The sequence below is a fragment of the Gossypium arboreum genome, chromosome 7 (assembly GCF_025698485.1).
Source record: "Gossypium arboreum isolate Shixiya-1 chromosome 7, ASM2569848v2, whole genome shotgun sequence".
NCBI lineage: Eukaryota > Viridiplantae > Streptophyta > Magnoliopsida > Malvales > Malvaceae > Gossypium > Gossypium arboreum.
The window spans coordinates 3697740-3703288 of NC_069076.1; the positions used below are offsets into that span (position 1 = coordinate 3697740).

General features: G+C 32.7%; 1 pseudogene; it reads left to right on the forward strand.

The window, feature by feature from the left end:
• Positions 1-1097: 1097 nt before the first annotated feature.
• LOC108480065 (phytosulfokine receptor 1-like) lies at positions 1098-4360 on the forward strand (annotated as a pseudogene).
• Positions 4361-5549: the final 1189 nt, after the last annotated feature.

The window sequence follows — 5549 nt, forward strand, 5'->3', positions numbered from 1 at the left end:
GATAAATCTCAAAATTATATATAAACTATAGTTTAATGTGTAATTGTATACATGAAATTTTAATTTGATCTAATTCTTATAAATCATTAACACAATTATTCATATAACATCATTTTATGTTTATATCTGCATACATAAATAATTATATTTATCCAATATAAAAATAAATTGATGTATTTATTCTTTAAATGTGCATAATTAAATCAAAATTAAATTTTTAAGTATACATTTGAACCACAATTAGAGTTTCGCGTTTATAATTGCACCAAATTAAAGGTCATGTATACAATTACACATTAAATCAAAATTCAAGTACAATTTTGAAATTTATTCTTATTTTATATTTCTTTGGTTGGCTCACTAAATTATTTGTATATTTCTATATTTGAGTCAACCTAAAATTATAAATACATAATATCCAATCTATATAAGTCGAGCTTTAAATGACAAACTTGACCATTGAAAGGTTCAAGATGATAATTAAACAAAACTTTGGGGTCTAAAATATTAAATCAATTAATAATTATTTCATACATTTAAGCTTTACAAGTGGACTGAAGATAGGATAAATATAAAATAATAATAATAATTAAACGATAAATTTCAAATATATATTACTACACACTTGTCCAAAAAAAACTCTTAAAGGGATAATTTTCGTAAATCAACTTGTTTTCTTAATAAATCCCCAAGTGGAACCTGTGACCTAGCTGGTCATCGCGGGTCAAACCAACTGTTGGCAGGTATATACCATTTCGTCGGATGGCAAGGTTAGGACTACAGGAACATTTGAACAATTAATATGTTTTCCATCTGCCAACAGAGTTGTTGGCTCAAAAAACCCAAAGTGAAAGGCAAAACGTCTCTCTTTCATTCATTTGTCACCTTCCCCTTCCATATCACTGTTGAAATATAGTCAGAATTTTCATTTTGGTTTTATCTCTTCTTTGTGTTCGTCTTCGTGCTTCATTTATTCTCCTTTATAAAAAACCATTGGAAAAAAGTCAAAAAAGTTGTTTACGTGTAAGGGGTTTTGCATGGTTTCTCATTAAAAGTTTCAATCTCTACATTTTGGTTTTCTCAGTTTTTTGTTTAAAATGGGTGTTCTTCGAAGTTGGGCTATAGTTTTTACTCTTGGGTTCTTGTTCCAAGCTCAGTTGCTCAACTCAAAAAACCGGTTATGCAATCAAAAGGATTGGCATGCCCTCTTTGGTTTCATGAGTAATTTGAAAACATATTTTGAAGCTTGGATTTCATCAATTGATTGTTGTCACTGGGAAGGCATCATTTGTGGTCCTTTATCTTCTGCTAGAGTAATCAAGTTGGAACTTTCTAGGAAAAGGTTATCAGAAAAATTATCTGATTATTTAGCTGGTTTGGATAAGCTTAAAACTCTCAATCTTTCCCACGATTTCCTTAAAGGCTCACTGCCACTAGCTTTGTTTTATATGCCAAATTTGGAGCAACTTGACTTGAGCTATAACGATTTCTCTAGACCAATCCCAGGAAGCATTGATCTTCCTTCAATTCAAATTCTTGAAATTTCTTCAAATTCCTTGATTGGTTATCTTCCTTCACATATATGTGTTAATTCTACACGAATTCGGTTCCTTAGTTTGGTAATGAACTACTTCTCTAGTAATATTTTACTAAGGCTGGGAACTTGTTCTTCCTTAGAGCAACTTTTGCTTGGCAGAAATGATCTTAGAGGTGGGATAACTGAAGACATCTTTCAGCTTCAAAATTTGAACGTTTTGGAGCTTTAAGAGAACTCCTATTTCAGGCAAATTTAAGAAATAATCTTTTAGTTAAATTATGTTTATTTGTTTTAATCAAACTCTGATTAGTTTAGATTATTTTATTATTTGACCTATGAATTTTGCCCCATAAATAGGCTCTTTTACAATATTAGAAAATATATCCATTAGAGATTAGAACTTATAACACATTTAGAGAATTTTGTGTTTACATTTTTGAGGGTTCTTTATTTTCGGGTTTTCGGGATTTAGTTTTTATCTCCATCTTTTGTACTCTTCGTTCTTTTTCCATTATAGTAAAATTATATTTGCCCGTGATTTTTTATCCTCTTTGGAGGGTTTTTCACATTAAATTTGTGTGTTCAATTTCTCAATTTCTTTCGCTATTTTTAATTGTTCGTTGTTTAACTGGGTTGATTCCCAACAAACCACTTTGGTAGGAAGCTTAATCCTAGTATTGCTAATTTTTCTAAAATTGTTCGGTTAGATATTTCTTCAAATGGAGAGATCCCGGATGTGTTCAGTCAGCTTCAGAATTTTCAGTTACTAGCAGCTCATTCAAATATATTTAGTGGTAGAATTCCCAATTCATTGTCCAATTCTCCAACCATTAGTTTGTTAAATTTGAAGAACAATACATTGGAGGGTCTTATAGTTGTTAATTGTTCAGCTATGATTGCTTTGAATTCTCTGAATTTAGGTAGCAATAATTTTTCTGGCCCTGTGCCAGATAATCTTCCCTCATGTCGACAATTGAAAGATATCAATCTTGCTTGGAATAATTGCGATGGCCAAATCCCTGAGAGCTTCAAAGAATTTCATAGCCTCTCTTATCTTTCCCTCTCCAATTCCAGCCTCCGAAATCTATCATCTGCTCTTCAAATTCTGAACCAGCGTAGGAATTTAACTACTCTGGCCCTCACCTTAAATTTTCGTGATGAAACATTGCCTGATCTTCCTAATCTCCATTTTGAGATGTTGAAGACTCTGGTTATTGTAGATTGTAGACTTAAAGGTTCAATTCCCCTATGGTTTAAGCGTATGACTGTTTAGAAGTTGTTGGATTTATCATGGAACCATTTGGTTGGAAAAATTCCTCCATGGTTTGGGAGCTATAAGATCTCTTTTACTTGGACTTATTTAACAATTTGTTTACAGGAGAGATCCCAAAAAGCTTAACTGAATTACTGGGCCTCATTCATGGAAATATCTCGTTGGAGGAGCCTTCACCGAGTTTCCTTTCCTCTTGAAAAGGAATGCAAGTGGTAGGGGATTACGGTACAATAAAATTTGGTGTTTTCCACCGATACTAAACCTTGGTCACAACTTTCTTAGTGAACTAATTTGGCTAGAGTTTGGGAATCTGAGAATGCTTCATATGTTTGATTTGAAATTCAATAATTTCTCGGGACCTATTCTGGTAAATTTATCCGAGATGATCAACTTGGAGATTCTGGATTTATCGCATAATAACTTGTCCGGAACCATACCATCTTCACTGCAAAGTCTCAATTTTCTGTTTTTCTTTAGTTTTACCTATAATAAGCTTTATAGGAGAATTCCTTATGGTGGTTAATTCTAAATATTTCCGAGTTCAAGATTTGAAGGAAACTGTGGTGATCCGAGGTCTCGTTGTCACTAAGACCGTCATGAATCTCTGAAAATATCAAGAAGAAACATGAGTATCATCATTGGAATGGTTTTTTATATCGTTTGCGGGATAATTTTTCTGGTTGGCCTCATAATTCTAATTGCGTTGCGTGCAAAAAATTCGCGATGAGGTGGACCCCAAGAAAAAGGAGCCTAAGGCTGACACAAATGATAAACACCATGTGGTTTGTTGAATAAACTCAACAATGTAGACTACTAAAGTTGGAATTTAAGACTGATGTAATGAATTTTAATTTTGTGTAATCTTTTACATAAAATCTTTTATTTTGGGTCTGGTTTAATTACATTCATGAAATTTTTATTTTTTCATTTTTATTCAATTGTACATATCTTAAAAAATTAACAAACTTATTTTATTTACATGTTTGATAAAAATAATTGTTCATGTGTACAAAATTTTTTTTCTTTTGTTACTCTCCTAAAAAAAGATTCAAGAGTTTTGTGATTTGGTGGTTCGATGTGTCGTGTTGGCTCTATAGTATTGGGGCTATGAATCAAATTAGACCGCTAGCTTCCATCTATTATGGTACTTGGGTGGCACACAGTTAGTTCATTTTCAAAAATTTAACCAATAATCCTTTTTTGGTGTGGAATAGAGCAGGGAGTTTGTTGTTTGTGAAAGAGAGAATGAGTTGGTTTCGTTGATTCGGACTAGAGGGATTGCTAGTCTCAAATGGAAGAATTCGGACCTTCAGACTATCAAAGGAAATTGCGATGCATCTTGGGCGAGCAACTCGAGATGGTCAGGTATAACGGTTGTTGCCAAAGATAGTGCAAGAACTATGATTGACGGGTGCAACGTAACAGTACGAACTGCCTCAGCAAGAGTAGTAGAAGCTATGGCTATTCGTTTGGATGCTACTTCGATACAAAATGGATATGAGAACGATCTATTACCGGAATGGCTTGCCAAGACCTTGCTCTGTCGTTAATGAATGGCTCTCTAAATGACTAAATTAAGGATAAAACCTAAGATAAGCTATGTGTTTTACTATTAGAAATAAATATGGGTTTAACCAATAGAATCGTATCTAAACTATCCATCTTTTTCATCTTTGTATTTTTTTATCACAAGGGATACTTAAACTACTTGTTTTTTTTTTCGAAGTTGATAGCTTTGCTCATCAAATCCTTAAGTATATTTTAAAAAAGGTTAAATATAAAATTGGTACTTGAACATGTTCACTTCTCCCAGGTTGGTACTTATGGTTTTTTTTGTCTCAAATTGGTACCTGAACTTTTTTTCCATCCACTATATAGGTATCCGAGTCTAACGTCTTTACCTTTTTACTAATGTGGTAATGTTAGCCACTCGTGCACCGCCATGTGGCATGTCCCCTTTTTCTTTTTCTTTTTCTTTTTTTTCTTTTTTTCCTATTTTTCTTTTCTTCTGTTGCTTTTTCTTACCCTAGTTACCCTGCTTCTACACCGTTCGCCACCATCCGGCCTACTCTGGTGAGCTCTCCGACCAATAATGACCACCGTTCGACCTTCTTTCATTTGCTTTTGTCTGCTAATACTGTTAATGAGACTAATGTTGTGCTGGAACTAAAGATTGCTCAAAGATCTTAAGATTTGAGTTTTAAGAGGGGAACTGAAAAGTGTTGGTGAAAAAGAAAAACAAGAATGAATCTGAATAAGAAAAGAAAAACAAGAAAATTTGAAGGTATAAAGTTTTGAGAAATGGGTCAAACGACACCAAAGGTCGTCTCTTTCACCCTTTTTCTCCTCCTTCTTTGCTTTTCTGTTCTCTTCTTCTTTTTTTCTTAATATACCACCAAAATGGAGATACAAATCAATATTCTATAAGGATTGAAAACAGGTAAAAATAAAAATTAAAAGGGGGAAGAAAGTGAAATTTTTCACATTGCATAATGCATACAAATAAATATTCTATAGTGAAATTTTTATTTTCCCCTTTTTTATATCCATTAAAAAACTACCATATTATTTGGTTATTAAAGAAAGTTTCCAAATTAGGAATTGGGTATTTTTCATTATTTTTGTTGGTTGTGCAACTCAGACTTTTTTCCCCCCAATCATTTCCCTTGTGTCTCACAATTGAACTGGTATAATTTTTAATCATAGTTTATTTTGTTTTCATTTTTGGTTAGTCTCTTA